The sequence below is a fragment of the Physeter macrocephalus genome, chromosome 21 (genome assembly GCF_002837175.3).
Source record: "Physeter macrocephalus isolate SW-GA chromosome 21, ASM283717v5, whole genome shotgun sequence".
NCBI lineage: Eukaryota > Metazoa > Chordata > Mammalia > Artiodactyla > Physeteridae > Physeter > Physeter macrocephalus.
In genome coordinates this window covers 7586241-7611357 of record NC_041234.1, presented here as the reverse complement: position 1 = coordinate 7611357, position 25117 = coordinate 7586241, and the positions used below count along the sequence as shown (strand labels likewise).

Genomic DNA, 25117 nt, shown 5'->3' with positions numbered 1-25117 from the left:
CCAACATCGTCCTCAATGGTGAAAAACTGAAACCATTTCCTCTAATATTAGGAACAAGACAATGTTGTCCACTATCACTACTATTATTCAACATAGTTTTGGAAATTTTAGCTACAGCAATCAGAGAAGAAAAAGAAATAAAAGGAATCCAAATTGGAAAAGAAGAAGTAAAACTGTCAGTGTTTGTAGATGACATGATACTATACATAGAGACTCCTAAAGATGCCACCAGAAAACTACTAGAGCTAATCAATGAATTTGGTAAAGTTTCAGGATACAAAATTAATGCACAGAAATCTCTTACATTCCTATACACTAATGATGAAAAATCTGAAAGAGAAATTAAGGAAACCCTCCCATTTACCATTGCAGCAAAAAGAATAAAATACCTAGGAATACACCTACCTAGGGAGAAAAAAGACCTGTATGCAGAAAACTATAAGACACTGATGTAAGAAATTAAAGACAATACCAACAGATGGAGAGATATACCATGTTCTTGGATTGGAAGAATTAATATTGTGAAAATGCCTATACTACCCCAAGCAATCTACACATTCAATGGAAACCCTATCAAATTACCAATGGCATTTTTTATGGAACTAGAACAAAAAATCTTAACATTTGTATGGAGACACAAAAGACCCCGAATAGTGAAAGCAGTCTTGACCTAAATGTAAGGCCAGACACTATCAAACTCTTAGAGGAAAACATAGGCAGAACACTCTTTGACATAAATCACAACAAGATCTTTTTAAATCCACCTCCTAGAGTAATGGAAATAAAAAGAAAAATAAACAAATGGGGCCTAATGAAACTTCAGAGCTTTTGCACAGCAAAGGAAACCATAAACAAGATGAAAAGACAACCCTCAGAATGGGAGAAAATATTTGCAGGCGAATCAACGGGCAAAGTATTAACCTCCAAAATATATAAACAGCTCATGCAGCTCAATGTTAACAAAACAAACAACCCAATCCAAAAATGGGCAGAGGACCTAAATAGACATTTCTCCAAAGAAGACATACAGATGGCCAAGAAGCACATGAAAAGCTGCTCAACATCCTTAATTATTAGAGAAATGCAAATCAAAACTACAATGAGGTATCACCTTACACCAGTCAGAATGGCCATCATCAAAAAATCTACAACAATAAATGCTGGAGAGGGTGTGGAGAAAAGGGGACCTTCTTGCACTGTTGTTGGGAATGTGAATTGATACAGCCACTATGGAGAACAGTATGGAGGTTCCTTAAAAAACTAAAAACAGAATTACCGTATGATCCAGTCATCCCACTACTGGGCATATACCCAGAAAAAACCGTAATTCAAAAAGACACATGCACCCCAATGTTCACTGCAGCACTATTTACAATAGCCAGGTCATGGAAGCAACGTAAACGCCCATCGACAGATGAATGGATAAAGAAGATGTGGTACATATATATAGAGGAATATTGCTCAGCCATAAAAAGGAACGAAATTGGGTCATTTGTGGAGATGTGGATGTATCTAGAGACTGTCATACAGAGTGAAGTAAGTCAGAAGGAGAAAAACAAATATCGTATATTAATGCATATATGTGGAACCTAGAAAAATGGTACAGATGAACTGGTTTGCAGGGCAGAAATTGAGACACAGATGTAGAGAACAAACGTATGGACACCAAGGGGAGAAAGTGGCGGGGTGGTGGTGGTGGTGGTTGTGTGATGAATTGCGTGATTGGGATTGACATGTATACACTGATGTGTATAAAATGGATGACTGATAAGAACCTGCTGTATAAACAAATAAATTAAAAACAAACAAACAACAAAGAAAAAAAGCACCCAAAAGAAAACGAAAGAATGGTCCCTGGTCTGCTAAGACTGGGTTTCTCTCTTTCATTACCCACTCTATTAGTTAGGATGTACCTTCTGTTGCCTATAACAGAAATGGAAATTCAGAATGGCTTAAACAAGATAGAAATTTATTTTTCTTTTAGGTAGTAGTCCCTGGCAACACTGGTCTACATGGCTGTACAGGGATCCAGTTCCCTTCTATCTTCTTGCTCTTCTATCTCTCCTCTGTGTTTGTTTATGCATTTCCAGATGGCTTGCCATAATATTCATGTTCCAGACAGTAGAATAGAAGAAGCCATAGGAGGGAGGGAAGGAAAATATGCTCCTCCTTTTAAGGGTGAGAACTAACGTTTGCACATGTAACTTCTCTTCACACCTTAATGGCCAGAACTTTATCACATGGCCATACATAGCAGCAAAAGAGGCTCAGAAATTCAACTTTTAGTTGGGCAACCATAATCAGCAAAAACATTTTAAAAAATTTATTTATTTATTTTTGGTTGCATTGGGTCTTTGTTGCTGCACGTGGGCTTTAGTTGTGGCGAGTGGGCACTACTCTTCGTTGTGGTGTGCGGGCTTCTCACCGCGGTGGCTTCTCTTGTTGCAGAGCATGGGCTCTAGGTGCGCGGGCTTCAGTAGTTGTGGCTTGTGGGCTCTAGAGCGCAGGCTTAGTAGTTGTGACGCACGGGCTTAGTTGCTCCGCGGCATGTGGGATCTTCCCAGACCAGGGCTTGGACCCGTGTCCCCTGCATTGGCGGTTGGATTCTTAACCACTGCGCCACCAGGGATGCCCAGCATAAACGTTTGATTACATCAAAAATGGATCACAGATACAAATGTAAAATGCAAAACTATAAAACTCCTAGAATATAACATAGGAGAAAATCTGTATAACCTAGGGTTTGGCAATGACTTTTTAGATAAAACACCAAAGACACAATCCATGAAAGAAAGAATTGATAAGCTGGTCTTCATTAAAATTAAAAATTTCTGCTCTGTAGACGACACTATCAAGAGAAAAAAAGAGAAGCCACAGACTGGGAAAAATATGTATTTTACTTATATTATAAAAAACTATGGTAAAGGACTGTTATCCAAAATATGCAAAGAACTCTTAAAACTCTATAATAAGAAAAGAAACAGCCAGATTTAGAAATGGGCCAAAGTCCATACAGACACCTCACCAAAGAAGACATACAGATGGCAAGAAAGCATATGAAAAGATGATCCACATCATATGCCACCAGGGAAATGCAAATTAAAACAACGAGATACTACTACACACCGATTAGAATAACCCAAGTCTAGAACACTGGCAGTGTCAAAAACGGGTGAGGCAGTGGAGCAACAGTAACTCCCATTAATTGCTGATTGGAATGCAAAATGGTACACTTTGTATGACAGTTTGGTGGTTTCTTATAAAACTAAACACACTCTTATACAATTCAGCAATTGCATTCGTTGGTATTTATTCAAATGAGTTGAAAATTTTATGTCCACACAAAAACCTGCTTACAGATGTTAATAGCAGCTTAATCCATAATTGCCGAAATGTGGGAAGCAACCAAGATGTCCTTCAGTAGGTGAGTGGATAAATAAACTGTGGTACTTTCAAACAATGAAATATTATTCAGTGCTAAAATGAAATGAGCTATCAAGCCATGAAAGATGTGGGGGAAACTTAAATGCATATTATTAACTGAAATAAGCCAGTCTGAAAAGGCTACATACTGTATTATTTCCAACCATATGACATTCTGGAAAAGGTAAAACTATGACAGTAAAAGGATCAGTGGTTGCCAGGGGTTAACAAGGAGGGTTGGCTGAATAGACAGAGCACAGAGGATTTTTAGGGCAGTAAAAATACTTTGTATGATACTATAATGGTGGATATATGTCATTATACATTTGTAGGAACCTATAAAATGTAGAACACTGAGAGTAAACTGTAATGTAAACTATGGACTTTGGGTGATAATGATGTGTAGCATCTTCAGTTGTAACAAATGTACACTCAAATGGGGCATGTTGATAATGGGGATAATGCGCATGTGGGGGCAGAGAATATATGGGAAATCTGTGTACCTTCCCCACAGTTTTGTTGTAAACCCAGAACTGCTCTAAAAAACAAGGCCTATTTAAAAAAAAATAGATACTGGGGGGAAAAAGGCCATAGATTAAGGCAGGGTGTACTCAGAGGTCATCTAATTTAATTCATTCATTTTGCATTTGGGAAGAGTGAGGCCCAGAGAGGGTGAATGACTTGCCTGACATCACACAACCAATTACAGTATAAGCAGAATGACTCTTGACTGACTCAAGGATCCCTTTTTGGGGGCATGAAAGATAAACATGACTCTGCAGTTGAGCAGAATCTCTATCTGACAAGATCATACCCAATCTTCAAGGCCTGACACAGCTCATTATCTCTCTGGGAGTCTTGAGCAAGTTTCTGTGTATTTCCATGGAGTCCTCATGGCCACCATATTCACATGGAGAACATGAGGCACAGTGAGGCTGCTGTCATGCTGAGGTTCCACAGATAGTAAGAAGCTATCCAGAGCCTGGGTGCTAGGTCGCTTGATTTCATTCCTTACTGTACCCATCCCCCTCTTTCCAGAAAAGAGACCTTCCTCTTTCATTTACATGTATAATGTTGAGCAGCCACTCAAGGCACAAGATTCTCCATTATGCACTGGCAGCACCACAGACAAGGCACCTCCCTGCAAACTCTTCTCATGCCACGACACACAGCTTTTTCCCCTCTGCTTCTGGAACTTTGCCTATAGCAGTCATGGCCACTACCAAAAAACTGTATTACATAAAAGAAAGGGAGAGCAGATGTTGGGGGACAGCCAGCAGCCCGTCCCATCCTTGGGTTCCTGTGATCTTCCTCTGGATCTTTTGCTGTCATTGCCACATAGCCATCACGCTTGGAAAGTCACCTACTTGTATCAGGGCTCTTGGTATTTGTGGGAAATGCTCAGTATTTGACCCACATATAGATATTTTTTTTGGCATTGTATTTCAATTAATTAATTAATTAATTAATTTTTAATTGAGGTATAGTTGTTTTACAATGTTGTGTTAGTTTCTACTGTACAGCGAAGTGGACTTCCCTGTGCTATACAGCGGGTTCTCATTAGTTATCTTTTTTTTTTTTTCTTGCGTTACGCGGGCCTCTCACTGTTGTGGCCTCTCCCGTCGCGGAGCACAGGCTTCGGACGCACAGGCTCAGCGGCCGTGGTTCACGGGCCCAGCCGCTCCGCGGCATGTGGGATCTTCCCGGACCGGGGCACGAACCCGTGTTCCCTGCATCGGCAGGCGGATTCTCAACTACTGCGCCACCAGGGAAGCCCTAGTTATCTATTTAATACATATTAGTGTGTATATGTCAATCTCAATCCCCCAATTTAGATTTTAGATGTTGTAATCTTTGTATTGCTAAGGAAATTTAAAAGTTTTGCTTCTTGCCGATATATTGTGCCTGCTGCTGTACCTTTTTAACTGGAAATTGTTTCTTGTTCCATCTGTAGGATTTGCAGCTTTTGTCTGTTATATTCACCTGAGTACCCTATTTTCTAGTTTCTCTAGTCAAATGCTACTTACTGTTTTTATGTTTGACCAGCAGTTTTGCTCCTTTGTATGAGGATGTTTTGGTTATTTCTTTGTTTATTCCTTCAGGAATATTTATTGTGTCTACTATGTCCTGGGCAGAATATTAATTATTGGGTAGTGAACAGGACAGACACAGTTTTTGTCCTCATGAAATTTATGGTACAGTGGGGGAGGAAAAAATAAACATTATATAATATACATATGTATACATACATACACAAACCACACATGTATACATGTATATGTACATATATACATGAATATATACACATATATCTTAGAAATGTTGCTAATTGCCTTAAATAAAAAGAAAGGATGGAGTCAGAGTACATAATGGAGATAAATATAATTTAGTTTGGGTGGGAAGGTCAGGAAAGGGTTCCCTGAAGACATGACACTTAAACTGAGACCTAAAAGATAAGAAGGGATGAACTGGGGGAAGAGAGGGGAGAAGAGTAGGCTAGGCAGAGAGAATAGCATGGATTAATGTTATGAGGAGGGAAATAGCTTAATAAAAGTTGGGAAAAGTGAAAATAGGTGAGTTTTAATGGAACAACGTGGAGAGTGGTGCAAGATGAGGTTAAAGAGGTTGGCACAAGCTTGAAATTCATGGAAAGCTATGGATGTCATTTTGAATTTTATTCTAAGTGCAGTGGAAATTTGAAGAACTTTAGGAGAATAACATGATGTAGCTTACATTAAAAATTCCTTTGGGGCTTCCCTGGTGGCGCAGTGGTTGAGAGTCCGCCTGCTGATGCAGGGGACACGGGTTCGTGCCCCGCTCCGGGAAGATCCCACATGCCGCGGAGCGGCTGGGCCCGTGAGCCGTGGCTGCTGAGCCTGCACGTCCGGAGCCTGTGCTCCACAACAGTGAGAGGCCCGTGTACCGCAAAAAAAAAAAAAAAAAAATTCCTTTGGCTGCCTTGTGGAAAGTGGAGAGCAGGAAGGCCAGAGTGGAAGCAAGGAGACCAGCTCAGAGGCTATCAGAATAGTCCAGGAGCATGATGATGGTTGCTTGATCTAGAGTGGTAGTGGTAGAGATGTGTTTGAATCATATTTGGGGGGTAGGTTTAATGGGATATGGCAATGGGCTGAATATTGTAGATGAGGAAGAAGAAAATCAATAATGTCTGTCAGGTTTCTAAGTTTATCAATGGGCTGGATGATGGTGGCTTTTTCCCGGATGGGTAAGAGTGAAAGTGGAATAGGTTTTGCAGAACGATGAAGAGAAAGTTTGTGATTGGGTCTGGACTGAAAATAGCCTTGTCTAATGGGTTAAAAATCTACTCTTGGACACAGCTGGTCCAGGGTTTATGGTTAATCATAGTGCCTTGATTTTAAGATGCCATAAGTTTTAAGGCGCTGAATTGATTTAACATCAGCTTTTCATAAAGAAAGGAATGCTATCATATTAAATGTGTACATGGATGTAACACACATCTCAACTGAACTGTTAGAATGTGGAAAATACGTCTTAGATTTGAGGAAATTTAATATTTCAAGCCCACTACCACATAAAGTACAATTGTAAATAAAGGATAATAATAATGGATAGACCCAAATAAAAAGTTTATTTTTAATTTCTAAAGAGCTTCAGGAAATCCATTCACAACTTTGCAGAAATGGATATCCACTTGTCTATCAGATATCTTTATACAAATGTCTCATGAATACCTCAAGGTGCTGTGTGTTTGAAATGGAATTCACTCTTTCCCATTAATCCCAAATCTGCTTCTCTTCCTAAACCTCCTATTTTGGTTAATGGTACCACCATCCTCTCAGTTTTTCTTTCTTTCATTTATTCATCCATTCACCATATATTTTTTGAGCTCTGACTAGCAGTTAGGTACTTTGTTTTCAAATCCCTTTTTATATCTCTTATCTTTCTGAGGGATTAGAGTTGTGGTAGCTTGGCTATGTGGCTTGCTTTGGACAGTGGGACAGTAGTAAATGTGATACAAGTGGAGACTTAAAAAGTACTTGCACAATGGGGTTTGACCTCTCTTGCTGCTCTTGGGAACTTTGTGATTACCATTCTGTGAATAAGCTTAGGCTAGCCTGCTGGATGATGAGAGTTATGTGGCCAAGCTCTTCTTGTTACCCCTTCTGAGGTGAAGTCAACAGCCAGACATGTGAATGAGGCCAGTCTAGATCACCTAACCCAGCCAGGCTGGCCCAGACCAGAAGAAATGCCAAGACAATTCACAGAAGTATAATAATACATGTTAGTAGTTTTAAACACTAAGTTGTGAAACGGTTTGTTATGCAGCAAAATCTAACCAATAAAAGAGTCGTGGACTATTTCCTTAGTAACTCTGTAGGCGTGGGTGGGTGAAAGAGTCTGGTTTCACATCTGTGTTCTGACATTTACATTTTGATACCTCAAGCAAGGAGAGTCCCATTCCAACATCCTATGATGTTAGACATTAGCTGCTCCAGTTTTACAGAAGGAAAAACAGATCGTCGTGGAAGTTAAGTGGCTTGTCCAAGGCCACACGTTAAGTTGGAGAGCTATGATTTGAACTCAGTTCTTTTTGAATCCAAAGCCCTTGCTTTTTTCTGTAATATCAAATTATACCTCTAATATTCCCTCAAATCTTCTGGATTAATGTTAAAGGATATAGCACGATTCCACATATGCTAAGATGTTTCCAAATAACTTTTATGTTTCTGCAAAACAAAACAAAGCAAAATCAAAACTCCCCAAATCATGTCATATTGTGCATTTTGTGTGGTTAAGAGACTCTTAGCTAGACTAGTACTTAATACATTTCAATTTCAAAGCACTGGATTTGTAATCTGCTTTTAATTAGACAGATGTATGTATTTACATGTTCTTATATAAATAAACATCTGTGCAGTACATTGTAAGTACTTGAGATGATTACATTTTCACTTAAGGAAGAGTCCCTTCATTCTGTGCCTACAACCTGTTTACTTATCCTCTTATACTTCCATTTCATATTCATGCTCAGCCCTAAATGGGCTCACACTGCGTTTCTCTTCTTAGTTTCCTTTTCCTTTGTGTAGCATCAATTACTACAGAGAATGAAGTAGATCCTGTGGGGTGCACAAGCTCCTGCCTGGATATAAATTCGGAACCTAAAAATATTTAAAATATATATTATATTCATTTATACTATATTATCATATTTATAATAGCTTCAATTTTTAAAATAAAAACTGTGGGCCTTTAATTCTAAAAGGCAAAACATATGCTTGAATATATACTACAATACACTGATTTTTTCCATTTTGATTATTGTTTAAGTATAAATATGCTCAGTTACACATGTAGAATATAAGTTTTCAATGGCCACAAACTTGAAGGTGGAGTGGGGACTGAAATTAGTCTCTATCTTGAACTCAGTTTATAGCTGAAAATGTAATTTAGTCAGTTCTAGGTAAACTCAGTCCCTTCTAGTTTCTGTTTTTCTGTGTCTTTTTCAAGTTAAAACTGTGAGTTTTCCATCATTCAGTTTTCTCCATGAGCTCCTAATTCCATTCTACTTCTATTACGGAGTTTCATCTTAATATAATTTATTTTATCTTTAGATGTATGTTACTTCTCTGCTGAAATATACATAAATGAATAGTTTAAAAATTTTCTGTGTCCTTCATGGGGCTGAAAGTGTTAAAACACTGGCTTGTGCATTAAATTAAATTTCTTTCACAGGCACTTCCCTTAAAGTCTTTGCACATTTAATCCCATTTTGGCATCTGTTCTTGAGAGGACCTGGACTAACACATCTGTCTTTCACTTACTGTTTCATAGGAATCCTTTCTATAGTCTTGACATAAGCCCTTTGTTTTTTATATGTATTACAAGTATCTTTTCCCAGTCTGAGGCTTGCCTTTTCACTCTTTTGCTGATGTCTTTTGCTGAAAAGGTGTTCTGAATTTTAATGCAATACAACTTATTAATGGTTATTTTTTTTTGTTTAGTTTAAAAATGTTATTGCCTCAAACGTATGGACACCAAGGGGGGAAAGCGGCGGTGGGTGGTGGTGGTGGTGGGATGAACTGGGAGATTGGGACTGACATGTATACACTGATGTGTATAAAATGGATGACTAATAAGAACCTGCTGTATAAAACAATAAATAGAATAAAATTCAAAAAAAATGTTATTGCCTCATGCCTGGATCATGAAGTTAATTTCCTACCTTCTAGAAGACTTATGGTTTTTTTAAATTTCAAATTTAGATTAACTAGGTTTCTGAATTTATTTTTGTATATTGTGTGAGAATGGAGTCAAGTTTCTTATATTTTCCATGTAGATATTAATTTGACTCAGAAGCATTTATTGAAAATGCCACCCTTTCTTCTCTGATCTGCAGTACCACCTTTGTCATAAATCAAGGGTCTTTATATGTGTGAGAGTTTGTTTCTGGACTCTCAACTCTGTTCCACTGTTCTATTTTTCTGTCTTTGTGCCAATACCATGATGTCTTAATTTCGGTAGTTACAGAGTAAGTTGATGTCCAATAGGCTGAGTTCTCCCACATTATTTTTCAAGAGTGTGTTGGTTGTTTGATTTCTATATACTAGTTTAAGCCCTTATTTTTTCCCTAACTCTACTTTTTTGTTTTAATTTGCTCTTCTTTTTCTAACTTCTTGAGGTAATGCTTAGATAATTGTTTTTCAGTCTTTCTAATAGATGCCTTTAAGTTTATGTTACCCCTTCAGCATAGCTTTAGTTGCATCCATAAGTTTTGATACGTTGCTTGTTTGTTTGTTTTTTAAAATTATCGTTCAGTTGAAAATACTTTCTGATTTTTGTCAATATTGCTTCTTTGAATCATGGGTCATTTAATTAATTGCTACTTAATTTCCAAATATATGGAAGATTTTCTAGTTATCTTAGTTATTTATTTCTAGCATAATTCTGTTGTGATCAGAGAACATACATTGGTATATGATCAACTTCTTAAATTTTAATTAAATTTAAATAATACATTTAATTAAATTAATTCTATATAGAATTAAACAATATTAAATTATTAAAATAATAAACTTTAATAGTTGTTTTATTTAATCATATTCTTTTATGTGTACCTACATATTTACCCATGTGTTTAATTTTCATTCTTTTTTATAGCTTCTTCCACCTAAGAACATTTTACTTGTGATTGAAGATCATGATAGCGAAGATTTGTTAGTGATAAATTGATTCTTCTAGTGTAGGTCTAAAAATGTTTTTATTTTACCTTAATTTTTGAAAGTGGGATAAAATTTCAGGTTAGGGTCAGCACTTTAAAATTTTAATTACGTTGACTTATGGCTTCCATTGTTTTGTTGAGAAGTTGGTTGTCATTCTTATTGCTGCTTCTGTGAAATGAACCTATTTGTTATATCTATCTGTAGTAGGATTTTCCTTTTTGTCTATGGCTTTAACAAGTTTTCTGTGATGTGCCTAGGGTGTTGTATTAGGGTTCGTTAGAGAAACAGAACCTGTAAGATCTATCTATCTATCTAGTTACACATCTATAGATATCTATCTATATCATCTATGTCTATCTTACATCTATATCTATAAATGGATATACATCCATCTCTCTCTCTATGTATCTCTATCTCTATCTCTCTATCTCTCTTATATATCAATAGATATCTGTATCTTATCCCTATGTATGTATGTATGAATGTACGTATGTATGTATATCTATCTATCTATCTCTGGATTTTAAGGATTTGGTTCATGTATTGTGGGTGCTGACAAGTCCAAAATCTCCAGGGTAGACCAGCACGCTGGAGACCCAGGGAAGAGTTGATGTTGTAGCTTGAGTCTAAGTATGAAGGGAAAGTTCCTTCTTCCTTGGGGCACCTCAGTCTTTTCTCTTAAGACTTACAAGTGATTGGATGAGGCCCTCCCATATTATGGACAGAAATTTACTTTACTCAGAATCTACTGATTTAAATGTTAACCACATGTAAAAAAAAGCAACATCTAGACTGATATTTGGTCAAAAACCTGGGTATCATGGCCTAGGTAGTTGACAAATAAAGTTAACCATTACAGGTGATTTTCTTTGTATTTGTCTGCTAAGGATTAATAGTGCTTCTAGAATCTGTGGCTTGATGTCTCTCCTCACTATGGAAAATTCTTAGCCATTGTCAATTCAAATATTACTCCTCCCCCATTCTCTCTTTTATCTCCTTTGTTCACTACTCCAGTTTCCTTCTTTGCTTGGCTCTTCTCTTCCCACTCTCCCCGTCTCCCAAATTCTTCACTGAGTAGTTTATCTCCACCGCCTGTAAAACACAAAATAAAAAGATTTTCCCAGCTTTTCTAATTGTTCTTTGCTAGAGGGTTAGGTTTAATTACCTAGTTCATCATTACTGATTCTGTCTTCATCTGTGTCTAATATGCTGCTTTTTATCCTGTTCATTTATTCTATCCAGTTATTACAGTATTTTTAGTAGTAGACATTAATCTTCAATACATTTTCTGGTCATTTTTGATGATAGTCTGTTATTCCTTAGAAATTTCAATACCATCCTTTATTTCTTTAAATATATTTCATATCTTTTTGTTGTATTCTGTATCTGGTCACTCCAGTATTTATAGTCTTTATAAGCCTCTTTTTTGCTGTTTCTTGTTTCTACTGATGCTTACCCACAGTGGCTTGTTTTCTTTTGTGTTTTGTGATTTATTATTTTAAGCTCTGGTTCCATGACATTTTATTTTGGGCAGTAATTTGAGACGTATATTTGAGGTTTCTTTCTTTTTTTTTTTTTTTTTTTTTTTTGTGGTATGCGGGCCTCCCTCTGCTGTGGCCTCTCCCATTGCGGAGCACAGGCTCCGGACGCGCAGGCTCAGCGGCCATGGCTCACGGGCCCAGCCGCTCCGCGGCATGTGGGATCCTCCCAGAACGGGGCGCGAACCCGGTTCCCCTGCATCGGCAGGCGGACGCTCAACCGCTGCGCCACCAGGGAAGCCCAGAGGTTTATTTCTTTAAAGAGGTTCACTGATTGCTTCTGAGGGTATGGGGAAACCAACCTGCTATTTAAAAGCCAATTATGGCATGGGATGTTTATGCTTGAATATTAGCTTATCAGAGAGGTTGTATCTGACCTCCCAACCTCTATATTCTTGCCACTTACTTTTAAAAATAGCTTTTATTATTATCTGAAACGATGTTATTTACTTTTTCTTTTATGTGCTTATTGATTGTCACCCCTCAGATGAACTTACCTAAGTCACTTTGGTCATGTACATTTTAAATGATCTCTTTGGTAGGATAACAGTAGCTGCTGAATGAGTTTTTACTGGAAGATGGTTAGTTATTCACCTGTAGCCTTACTACCTTGTTATAATGAAAGCAAATCTCAAACGAAATCCTGCTACATAAACAGCTCTTAATTAAATTAGTGTTCATTAGCAAGCAGACACAAAGCAGTAATTCAACCCATTGTCTAAGCTTTGTAAAGCCTCAACCCTCTGTCTGTTTGGGTGTTTTGACCTCCACCTTGCATGAAAGGTTCTGTTAGGCAGACATAACAGTATCTCAGAGGCAGGATTGTATCACCTCTGGTTGCATCAGGCAATGAGAAATTCTCTGAATGAATAGCTGGACCCAGAATTGTTTAGTGATCAAGCATTGGGTACCATCCCTAAGTGCAAAGGCAGTGGGCCTCGCTGGTTTCTAATACCCTGTTCATGTAAATGTGGACAGTGACTCTAAAATATTTTTATCCAGTCCATATTTCTTGAGTAGCTTTGTCTTTGTTGTGGAAAGCTCATTTCAAACATTCATCATGTTACTTAACGGGTCACTCATCTCACCAAAATCCTTCCTTTTGACTTTCAGTGTGCTAATTAACAAAGCATGGGGGTGTTGGTCTTGGTAGGGTAACAGAAGAACTTGTAGTAGCATCCTTTGGAGTACAGTCTTTGTGTTATGCTAACGGACCACTCCAGGAATATAGAATCTTGATTAAGGCAACTGATTGTTTTTAGAATTGAAGTTTAACAAAACAATACACATTTACTATGGCACTGTATGTTCTGAAGTATTTTAAAGTGAAGTACAGTCATTGTAGCATCTCCCTCACTAGAATGGAAACGGTAGAATGACAGAGTACTTTTCTTTCTTCTCACTGTAATCCTAGTACTTACAAAAGTGCTTGCAGAGTAGATGCTCAGTAAGTATTTATTAACTGAATAATAAGATATAATGAAAGTACAACTTATAAAGTGAAAATGTGGTTATGCTAAAGATAGGAATATCCTGAAATTATCTGTATTTGTGGTGAAAATAAAACAGAAATCATTTAAATGCAGTCTGCTTTAAGTAAGTAGAATGTAATAACAGGTGAAAAATGTCATTTCATATTGGCAGGCTTTTAAGGTGCTTGAATATAAAACCAACTTAAGAAAATAATAGAAGAAATAGTACATAATTAATCAGTAGTTTTACTCTGACTGCCACCACCACAACAAAACTCGCAAGTAGAAAGCCACTGAAACTGCAAACTCAGGTCCTGATAGTCTTTGCTAGTCTGGAGGTTAATTTTCAAAACTGTTGTTATTAAACTGTCATTGCATTTCAGGGATAAGTAGAAATTCTCCAAATTTGCTAGAAACAGATTCTTTGGTTAAAAATAAAATCAATTAACAAAATTATTATCTATAAATCTAGAACTGCACTGTCCAATTTGATAGCCACTAGCCACATATGGCTATTTGTCTACTCTGAATTTAGATGTCCTATGAGTGTAAAATACCGATTTAAAAGACTTTGTATGAAAAGAATGTAAAATATCTGAAGAACTTTAAATATTTGATTTTATGTTTAAATGATAATATTTTGGATATATCGGGTTTGATAAAATATATTATTAAAATGAATTTTACCTGTTTCTTTTTACTTTTCAAAATGTGGCCACTAGAAAATTTAAAATTAGACTTGTGATTCACGTTATATTTCCATTGGATATCACTGGTCTCAATATTATTAGAGTGATACACAGATTGATGTTTATTTTAAAGACATTAAAAGTGTGAACCTGGTCCCTGGTTATCACTGGGGAGGAGATTCTACACTTGACTTTGATACTTATTCTCACTGCTAGTTGCTCTGAGTCTTGAAATAGGTGTTAGCTATCAGACTGTCAGAAATGACAGTTTCTGCTTTTGTATTGGACACTGATAAGAACCTGGCCTCCCACTTAGTAAGCAGGGTCTGGGATCAGGCAAAATTCTGAGCAGATGTGCTTTCAGTGTTTCTTCCACGGAGAGTTGCTTTATTACTCTTTGAGCTCCTTAAAAATTGGTATGTTCATGTTATTTAAAAGTCTCAAATCTTTCTAGTTACTCTTTGCCTCTTTCCACTATTTTAATAATAAAAACTGTGAAGTAAGTATACAAAAATGAAATCATGCATACTTCTACTGCCCTGGCTCATCATTTATTTTTGCAAATTACTTTACACATGGATGACCTATCATTAAATAGTTGTAGTTTTTAATGATTTCATTTTTGTACAACTTTCACCATTTTCCAACTGGTCATTATAATTATCATTTTTAAGATTGCATGATATTTCATTGTGTTGCTGAATCTTAATTAAAACCCCAATTTTGGTGTTTTTTGTCACCCAGGAAGTCTGGCTGAGTGTCTTCCTCTAATTATTGAGTAGGAAAGGATGTAGGTACATAATCAGAAATCCAAAGTCTTTGGTTGAATATGAGTTAGTGACTATGGGGTCATTAGTGTCCCTCATTATTGATACAGTCAAAAGCTTGCTGGGTGCTTACTTCTGCAACAGAAAGTATTATTGGGGAAAACTTAGTACAGTTTACAACTCATGTAATGAAAACTTATTAAGCATTTTTATTAAACATATTAACCTGGTTAAAAATGATCTTGCCGTCTACAATATGCAAATGTGTTTAAAGGAGAGTTTTCTGTATACTTCAGTCTTTTCCAAGATCTGAGTGGCTGTGACTCCATTTATCTCTTATTTTTCTTTTAATTGGTCTCTTCTGCTTTGTCCAACCTCTGCTGCCTGTTTGCTTGCTTTCTTACGGTGAAACTGGCTCTGATCTCTCAGGAGGTCATGTTTTGCCTTCTTCCTTTCTTTGTCTTTTGTTCTTTTCTCTCTACTCATGAGCCGCCAGTTTTCTTTTTGTCTTGCTCATGTCTATTCCTTTGGCTGAGCATTGCATTCAGCGCAATAGGTCTTTTATTTCTTCTTTTATTCTCTGTGGGATAGGAAAGTAGTTTTCTTCCTGGAAATCTATTTATTTGGAGTGAAAAGATGGGTTTCCTGGTAATGTTAACTGGAAGATCTGTCTTCCTCCTGTCCAACTCCTACCTCCAAACAAATCCTGTATTTTAACGTTCTACTGGCTACAGCTATGAGGCTGAAATCATGGCATACACCAAAGACTGTGGCCATTTCAACTGATCCCAAAGCTGAAATTTTAAGGTGATCTTTTAAGTGTTTACTCTCCTCTATGCATGGGTTATGCTACTCTGAGAGAGGAAGGGGAATGATGGAAAGCGTTTCATGGTATTATTAATGATTCTGGGTCCTTTTGACATGACCCCAGACAGTCTTTGATAGCTTTGTTGGTTTCTGATGTGACAAGATATTCCAGGCTTACCTTGTACATTTCCTGCCCCAACATAGAATCAGTCATTCTCCAAGGGGCTCTGCTCCCTTTTAGTGGGAAATGGTATTTAGAGACTGCAAATGGAGCACTAGGGGAGCTCATCGCTACTAGAATGGTCATTGTACCTAGGCTTTTTTCAGTGGAGATGTATATATGTATTTATATATATATGTATATATACACATATATGTATATGTATATAATTTTAAGATAAAATGCATTATCAGTTTAAATTAATACTTCAAAATAAGTTTAGGAATACACGGGTTTTACTTATCCTTCCTTCCCCCAATGCAAAAGATTCTGGTTCCCAGTGACTCCAACATAATCAATTATTTAGTTTTTTTCTGTAAGATGGCCTTCAAATAATAATACCAACATTACTACCAGCAGCAGAAATATGATTACTGAAAATACTATTTTGTCTCTTTCTGGGCATAGGATTTATGCCACTAGGGGTGTATAACTAAATTAATATGATTTAAATTCACTTGAAATAGTTCTTCCTTTCTTTGTGATTATGCTGCAGAGTCAATACACCACTTAATATGTCTCATTTTGCTCCTGATTTTTAGGGATTGCCTTCTCACTGAAATTGTATTATTTTAATTGGATTATTTTTTCTATTCCAATTATGTTAAATTGTTACATGGTTCCAAAATCAAACCTAAAAAACTAAGTATGGACAGAGAAGTCTAACTTTTAACTCTGTCCACTTCACTTTATTCCCCACCCTTTCCATAGAGGTATTCCAGTAAAAAAAATGATTGGTCATATTTTTTTAGCTTAAAAAATCAACACAATTATACCTATCCTCTTTAATTTTTAAAGTTTCTGTGCGTTTTGGTCAAAAAGATGATTAAGGTTAGATTCGCTTTCACATCGTGCAGACAAACCTTTCAAATCAATAATTGGTCCTTCCAAAGTAAATTGTACTCAGAGCAGCCTGAGTCTTCAAGGTATGTCGTGTTTCACAATTATTATTAAAACTTGCTATTTCAAGTGTCTTCTCATTTGCTGCCCATAGCATCTACTAGCTGGATGATGATCTGGACTACACCTTGGCATAATTTGAGAAAAAAGTTAAAGAATAGTAATAAAATTTCTCAAGCTTTGTGCTCTAATTTCCAGTTGATCTTATTCAAAGATCAAGATGGCAATATGATGGCTACATGTGACATGGTTGTGATTGAATCTTGATGTTTTCCCAGGACTTTTTAGCCCTGTAATTGCTTTCAACAGTGTTTTTGGAGGAAGGGATTAGCTGCAGCTCTCAGCAATAAAGGACTATATAATTGAAAGCTTATGTATTCCATGTCCTTTATTTCTACTCAGCACAACAAAGGCCTAACATAAATAGGTTTATTTTTCTAAGAGGATATCTTTTATTATGGCATTACTTTGGAGAGACAAATACAGGGTCAGAGGAAAAGATTTTTTTAAAGTAACAGTAGTACATTGAAAATGATTGCTCCAGCTGTTAAAATGTGATGGGAAGAGGTCCAGGTCACAATCAGTAACTATTTTTTTTCCATTAAAATTTTTTGCATTTGTAAAAATAGCACAGTATCCATATCATAAGTGTCAAAAATGTTCATATCCTTTGACTGAGGAATTCTACCTCTAAAGAAAAAAAGTGTTTGTGTCCAAGGATGTTCATCAAAACTTCATTTAAAATAGTTAATATTGGAAACAACCTGATTTTCTAACAGCTGGAGATTACAGTTAAATGGAACTTATAGTTCATCCATGTAATGTATTCAATAAATTTATTTTTTCAAGTAATATTTAATGCATGAGAAAATGCTTATGATAGAGTCTCAGTAAAAAGTAATACTAAGCGACAAATGTTATATATGTATGCACACACACATATGTGTACATATATGTGTGTATGTATATATATATTCTAATCCCAGTTTTGTTAAAAACTGTTCTTGTGCTTTGAAAATATACTGAAAAGAAGTATCACAGATATGTAAGATAAACATTACAGAACCAAAAAATATATATAAATTTAATTGGATAATATAAAAGTAAACATAAGAAGTCCTAATAGTTTCCTTTCACTCTACATGGGTTGATAGGTTGTCATACGTACCTCCTAGGGTACAGAAACGCTACTTTGAAGTCTGAACTCTACTTTTTTTCTTAATTGAAGTGTAGTTGATTTACAATGTTGTGTTAGTTTCAGGTGTACAGGAAAGTGATTCAGTTATATATATTCTTTCCCATTATAGGTTATTATAAGATATTGAATATAGTTCCCGGTGCTATACAGTAGGTCCTTGTTTATCAATTTTATATATAGTAGTGTGTGTGTGTGTTAATCCCATACTCCTAATTTATCCCTCCCCCCAGTCACCCCACTCTCCCCTTTGGTAACCATAAATTTGTTTTGTATGTCTGTGAGTCTGTTTCTGTTTTGTAAATATGTTTATCTGTACTGTGTTTTTTAGATTCCACGTATAAGTGGTATCATATGATATTTGTCTTTCTCTGTCTAACTTACTTCACTTAATACAATAATCTAGGTCCATCCGTGTTGCTGCAAATGGCATTATTTCATTCATTTTTATGGCTGAGTAATATTCCACTGTGTATATATACATCACATCTTCTTTATCCATTCACCTGTCAATGGACATTTAGGGCTGAACCCTACTTTGATTAGTGGAATCTGAGGGCCAAGCTTAACCAGGAAATTTTTCTGTTATATTTCAAACATGAAGCAGACATTTTCTAATTGTTTTTCTTTCTCTCTCTCTTTCTCTTTTTTTTTTAGCTGCACCATGAGGCTTGCAGGATCTTAGTTCGCTGACCAGGGATTGAACCTGGGCCCATGGCAGTGAAAGTGCCAAGTCCTAAGCAATGGACCGCCAGGGAATTCCCTGTTTTTCTTTCTTGAATTGAGTCTTTTTTAGGAAGAATTGAATACTTTGCTCCCCTTTTCTCATGGTATAGAAATTTTATTTGGTCACAGTGACAGGGGAAAAAACAATAAAGTATAATTATTCATAGTCTGTTCCTGCTCCACACTTTCTAGGTATAAAGGATACTTCTCTGGTCACCTAGTACCATTATTTCTTTATTTTTCCTTGTCTTTGTGTTCTTATATATTTTTCACCTTGTAGAATCTATGTATTATTATGTTGTCTGAAATCATTTTTGGAATGAAATAAGGTATGAATGAAGAAAATTAAAATATTCGTTTACCCTTCCATTTTCTCAGAGGCATCCCTTATTCATAGTTTTAAAAGAGCTTATTAAATTTTTTAAAGAAGCAAACTATAAATAGGGGTTGGGTCAGACTCATTAACTGACTTTATATATTTGTAAAATATGTTTTTAAGACCAGACTGTAGCAGTTTATAGAAGAGTACAACAGAATACTTGAAAAGTACTAGTAACTTTACTGGATAGATTGTGTTCTGTAAGTCATATATCAATAAACTTGAATTTCCAGTCCTGGAGATATAGTGGCATAAATCAAGTTTCATACGGAATATTGAAGGTATGTCAAAAAGAACCATTATAATTCAGTAAGTCTAGAATGATAGAATAAGAAAATATTTTGTAAGAAATAGTAATAATTCTATAAAAACTCAATGATTTAGAAATGAAACATGAAAAATGCAAAATTTGTAAGATGATTTATTAAGTAGAGTGCAGTCTTTGAAGTATGGCCCTAGTGCCATTCAGTTCTAAGCTGGGCTATTAATGCCCTGAGCTTGCTAATACCTGTGTCTGAAGAAAAAGAGGAAAGAACAGTGGGGTATCTTCCTTAACACAACCAACAGTAAACACAGTTGAGTACATATGTTACGATTATAGAGGCTTAATATTAAAACAGATGAGGGATTTAATACTTTTCTTTAACAAATATTTATTGAGCACCTATTATGTGCCACCGACTCTTCTAAGCTCACTGAGGATACAGCAGTGAACAAAACACACGAAGTCTCTGCCCTCATGGAGCTTACCTTTTGATGGAGGAGACATTCAATAAACAAATTAGCAACTATGTATTTGATATGCTGTCAGGCTGTTAGAAGAGCTCTAAGCTAAATAAAACAAGTTGAAAGGGTAGAGGTCAACAAGAGTTGCTATTTCAGATATGGCAGTTAGCCAAGAGGCATTTGTGGAAGTTCCATTATTTTCATTGTTAATATGTTCTTTTATTTCAATGCGTATACAGACATTAAGTTGTATTTTCAAACAGTAGGTCATGATAATTTTCAGTGGATTTTATTTAATAATTTGAACTGAACAGGAATACCAACATGTTGGAAATCTCTTCCTCTTCGTACCTGTGTCTTGATCTTTTTGCTATCTCCTCGCAGGAATCTTCCAGCAGCGTGCTGAGTGCTCTCTCTTTTTCTCATCTTCCTCCTGCAAACCGTCCTGTATATTAGGCGATCACACCTGAGTGGAGCCATGATTGAAGGAAGGAAGGAAGGGAACCATGTGGGCACTCAGAGTGAGAGTGTTATCTTGACCGGAGTATAGTTTGACTGCCCAGACAACTGCACATACACTTTTGATTTTTTATTTTTCCTTCAGTAAAGCTCAGAAGTTCTCAAATTTTAGGAGGCCTCAGAATCAGTTTGTGTGTAGTACACAACATACCATTTGTTACAGGCAGTAAACTAATTATTATGAGTAATTTAAGGGATTTTCAAAAATGATTTTTACTATATGCAATATTTGCTTTGCATGTTGAATTTAGTGACTAAATCCCAAGTAACTCTCCTCTGTAGGCTTGAAAACATCATCATGGCATGACGGGTTGAAGGTAGTAAGGTGGAGAAAAGGGAAATGGAGACATGAGTATTAGATTTTGGAGGGTAGAAAATTTAGCAAATACAGAGAAGAACAAGGCAGAAAAGCAATCAGCGTTAACTTCACCACCCCAGAGATGATTACTTTAAATATTTTGGAATATATTCTCCTAGCTTTATTTATTAATTTAATAAAAATAAGATAATAATTTGCATATTATTCTATAGCCTCCTCATTAATCTGCATTGGGTTACAAACCTTGGGTGCCATCTCAGGTTTCTTTAACCGTTTCCTTCTTTCTGCCCATTTGATTAGTGCTCCATCTGCACTGAGTTATCCTCCACATTCAGACTGAGAAGAAATATTACAGTGGGTTGTAGGATCTGGTTTCTTGATCAGCTGCCCAGGGGTCATTTGGTATTACTGGGGAATGTGCGAAATGGGAGCGGGAAATGAGTGATAAGGAGCTAGTCAGATAGAATTTTCCTCCTTCCTTTCTCCTCTGGAGTGCTCTGAAGTACCTACGAGTCCTTCTAGCAAAGCTTCTAGAGAAGTCCTATGTGCTGAGCGTATTACTGTGTCTCTTCGTGGTTCCTTGTGAAGCAGTCATCATGCTAAGTAATTGCATGTTTTGCATTTTTCCTTATCTTGCTCCTTACCTCATCCCTTTTTTCCTCACTCTTACTGCCCAAGTTTGCACCTCCCAAATAAAGTTTAATGTCTTAATCCTTGCCTCACGTTCTGATTTCTTCATGACCTGGGATAAGGTGGCACAAGCTTAACTATATATTGTGCATATTTTCTTATATCATTAAATAATTTTTGGCATCTCATAAATTATTTTTATGTATTTTTATTTTAATAATAAAATAATTTATGGAGAAATGTACACATCTTATGTTCAGTGAGCATACAGTCAAATATATACACATGTGTGGCATCCCAATCAAATTTGGAATGTTTCTGTCACGCAAGAAAGTTCCTTTTTCCCATCATTAAATATTATTCACTAATATCCTAGCTATAATTGTCCAGTGCTTCCTTGTTGAGAAATCAGTGCTGAAACTGGGGTTTCAGAGTTGTAGTGGAAAGAGCAATGAACTATGAATAGTGAGACATAGGTTTAAGTCCAATTGTCATAAAAAATTGGCTAGGGTGACCTTGAAAGAGTCATTAAAATGCTTTGGATCTGCTTCATTATATGTCAAACAGAATGGTCAAATTAAATAACTCTTATTGTTCCTTCAATTTTAACATTCTAAGCCTCAACTGTACTTTGGGAAGCCCCTTTTCTTCTTTACCTCATGAGCGTAGTAGTTGGATGCTTCTTAAAGCAACCCCTTTGCACCAGGAGTCACCATCAAGAGCCAATTCAGTCACCTTATGTGGAAATAGTGACATTATGTTTTGGGTTCTACCCAGTGTTTCGGTGACTGTTGGTGTAGCCTCCTTTGAGATGTTTGGGGGCATTTCCTTCACACTCAACCTCCCTTGATATCTCAATGAAATGAGAGCGACCTGTCATATAATCAATGAAAGTCTTCCTTGGGCCACAGCAAGGTAAAGTGCCACTTTGTCCCTTCTCAGGCTTTCCTTTTAGGTTGTGACTAGTGAGGTGAGGGTTTACTTGGGGATCAAGTATGTACTGAATGATTATGCTTCTCTTTGATGAATAACATAGAGGTCACCCAAGACTGTAAGAATAGTTTTTCTGCAGGGCACATAGAGGTGTGTTCTTGTGTATTGCATGAAGGTGTTTAAGAGGAGGTACCATGTGGCCTAGAGTTCACACACACTTACACACACACACACACACACACACACACACACACACACTTCATTTTATTTATAGTTAAGTTATAAAAACAACCGTCTCATTTTCCACTCGATTTTTTAAAAAATAAAATTACTAGGATCTAACAGTTGGAACTTGGCAGCAGTTTCAGGTTTGCTTGGATTGTCTCATGTAAATTGATTGGAGTCTTGTTTGTGTTCTCTCAAAGAATAAATTATTGGCCATTTAAGTGCATAGCTTAGGATTTAATATGGATAGGGCATTTCTACTATAATTTGGTTTGGGATGATTCATACTAGTTGGAAATTTTTAAATAATGTTCACTTATGAATACCTAATTTGTCACTTTAAGGGTTCCCAGAGAGTCATAAGCATTCATGAGATGTATTATTAGCTGTTCTATTTATGACTGGGATTCTAAACTATTTCTGAATTAAGGAAGAAACACTAGAATGCATAATCTCCAATAGTTTGATCTTGAGAAAATGATAATAACATTTACTTAGGTAAACTTCCACAAGAGAACAGAAAATGAGTACTTTTAACATACACCATAAAAAATCCAGTTTCTCATAGTTTTATTAGTGCTATTTCCAAGTGGTTTATAAAAATTCATTGGTGCCCTTCAGAAGAAGATCAGTGTTACCTCTTTTTGGGTAACTTTTCATTTTTGAAATTTTCTTTATTTCTAGGTAATCATTGTTTTCTTCCTGCTATGTTCTCTAGGTAATTTTTTTCCCGTACATGGATGGAATTGCCCTGTTCTAGTTATACTTCAAAATGCCAGTCCATTTACAGGATAATAGCCCAAATGAAGTGGGAAGTATTTGACCACAACCCAGAGGAAACTAAGCATGCCACAGCTCACATAAGCCGTGACCTTGGTCTCTTTCCTACCTTGGGGACAAGAAATATTCTCTTTTCCTTTATCATACAAAGGGATTAGAAAGGGAAAGGAGAGAAGTGAATTGCTCTGATAGATTGTATTATTGTTCCCAAATACTAGCTCCCTTACTGATGAGACGTTTTTATGTCTTTGCTTGTTGGCATTTGCGTTGCTGCGCCATCTTGAAGGCAGAGTTTATAATACAACTACATTGACTTTAGGCTTGGACATGTGATGTAATTTAGCCAGTGGAATGTGAGTAGACGCGATGTGTGCCACATCTGAGCATCACGCACTTCCATCATCTCTCTTGCTTGTTCTCTTTGCCATTAAAATGGGTATGTCCCAAGTAGGGGCGTCTCCTGGAGTCTGGACCCCAGAATGAAATCACATATGGAATTGCAGCAGCACACCTGCAAGTGCCAACATGATATGAGCAAGAAATAAAGGTTTGTTGTTGTAATCTTGAGATTTTTGAGATTGCCTGTTTTACAGCAGAGCTGACATTAATACACTTGCTCTCTCAAGGTATGAAGGTGGTCCTTGGGATATTTTAGGGTAGGAAGTAGAAATATTATATGTATATTTTGCTATGTGTCTTCAAAACTTTAAGGGACCTGAGACATTATTGTTATTATTATTATTTTTTTTTGTGTGGTATACGGGCCTCCCTCTGTTGTGGCCTCTCCCGTTGCGGAGCGCAGGCTCAGCGGCTATGGCTCACGGGCCCAGCCGCTCCGCGGCATGTGGGATCCTCCCAGACGGGGTCGCGAACCCGGTTCCCCTGCATTGGCAGGCGGACGCGCAACCACTGCGCCACCAGGGAAGCCCCTGAGACATTATTTACACTGGTGGCTTTGAAACTTTTTGACGACAACCTACAATTAAAAAAATAATTTTACATGATAACTTAGTACATTCAAACATATATGTTCATGTATGTGTATGTAGACATGGTATATATGGAAATTACATTATATATATAAATAGCTATATACATGGAAATAAATTTTAAGAAACAATTCTTACTCTTAAGTGTACTCTAATATTTTCTAGTTTTCTGTTCTGGTTTATTTCTTTTAAAATGCTGCTTTTGATATGCTAAATCAATTTTACAGTTCACCAATGAGTCTTAATATGCAGCTCAAAAAAATCACTGATTTAGAGAAAACTCTTCATTATAAAATGATGAAGAGTTACGAGAGAGTGTACTTACAGTTACACTGCCATTATTTGGAACTTGGCAAAATTTAGATGCACTTGTAAAGTTCACACACTCAAAATATTTTTATCTATTTTTAAGGGAAGAATGGAGGCCACTAAGCTATGAAATAAAGAGAATTAAAGCTTGTCACTGCTTTACACATGGCAACTGATACATGAGCATAAAAATTAGCAGTTGATAAAATCAAGGTCAAAAGATACATGTGTAATCCATTTTGAGTTTATTTTTGTGTATGGTGTTAGGGAGTGTTCTAATTTCACTCTTTACATGTAGCTGTCCAGTTTCCCAGCACCACTTATTGAAGAGACTGTCTTTTCTCCATTGTATATCCTTGCCTCCTTTATCAA

The 25117-nt window shown here is 36.4% G+C and overlaps 1 long non-coding RNA gene across 1 annotated transcript in view; it reads left to right on the top strand.

Annotated features, from left to right (window-relative positions):
- The window catches only part of LOC129391735 (uncharacterized), an 84504-nt gene extending 65485 nt beyond the window's left edge, over positions 1-19019 (top strand). Inside the window, exon 3 of the long non-coding RNA XR_008616386.1 lies at positions 18868-19019. This is a non-coding gene — a long non-coding RNA (uncharacterized lncRNA). The remainder of the gene's footprint in view (positions 1-18867) is intronic.
- Positions 19020-25117: the final 6098 nt, after the last annotated feature.